This window comes from Maniola hyperantus, chromosome 25 (genome assembly GCF_902806685.2).
Source record: "Maniola hyperantus chromosome 25, iAphHyp1.2, whole genome shotgun sequence".
Classification (NCBI taxonomy): domain Eukaryota; kingdom Metazoa; phylum Arthropoda; class Insecta; order Lepidoptera; family Nymphalidae; genus Maniola; species Maniola hyperantus.
The window spans coordinates 1,136,345-1,137,180 of NC_048560.1; the positions used below are offsets into that span (position 1 = coordinate 1,136,345).

The following is an 836-nucleotide window of genomic DNA, read 5'->3' on the forward strand; positions in this document are numbered from 1 at the left end:
AAACCACCATTTAACCCACTTCGGGGAGGAATTTCGAAAAATCCTTTCTTAGTGGATATCTACTCTTTACAAAGAACACACCCTCTAAATTTCATGTCTCTAGGACCATTGGTTTAGGCTGTGCGTTGATATATACCTATACGTCAGCCATTCAGGACTTTGAATTTTATATAGGTATATACAGATCCACGTGGATGGCCTAATTTAAATACAATACAAGGTTACTTATGAAAAAAACGTTTTGTACAAATAAAATATACATTTAGTATTATTTAGTGAACAAATACTAAAATTTTTACGTCAAAAACGAAACACAAAAACCGATCTTATCACAATAAGATAAATCCGAAATTAGCATAGATAAATAGCGTCGACTTACCTATTATTAAAACTCCTTCACACTCGATGCACCTAGTTAGGTCCTTTATAAAGTTTACTTTATGGCAAAAAACAAATAATATTGTATTTTGGACACATTTAACATAATTATTTTTGTTTTAGAGAAAAGTGTGTAATACTAAAAAGCACCCACGTGGCTACAGAGTGTATCTGACACAGAACGCGCGAAAGTTAATAAAAAAACCAAGATGGCGATAAGTTTGAAAATCGAACGCGAGATGCCGGCAAAGAAAATAGTGACGCGTACACCCCAAAAACTAGGGATATCGATAAAATTATTTATTTAAATTCCGTTTAATAAAAAATAGACGTCTATAATTCGCGAGCGCGCAAAATTGAATGCGTAGTCATGGCCTGACCGGGAAGGTACTTTATCAGTAGTTTAAATAGCTTTATAAAGAATGTAATATCGACATTATTGACAGTAGTGTAGCACA

At 33.4% G+C, this 836-nt stretch overlaps 1 protein-coding gene across 1 annotated transcript in view; it reads right to left on the minus strand.

The window, feature by feature from the left end:
• Nucleotides 1–747, minus strand: part of LOC117993847 (neural/ectodermal development factor IMP-L2-like) — a 73,403-nt gene extending 72,656 nt beyond the window's left edge. Inside the window, exon 1 of the mRNA XM_069507242.1 lies at nucleotides 380–747. The gene's annotated coding sequence lies outside the window, so the exon portion shown is untranslated. The remainder of the gene's footprint in view (nucleotides 1–379) is intronic.
• Nucleotides 748–836: the final 89 nt, after the last annotated feature.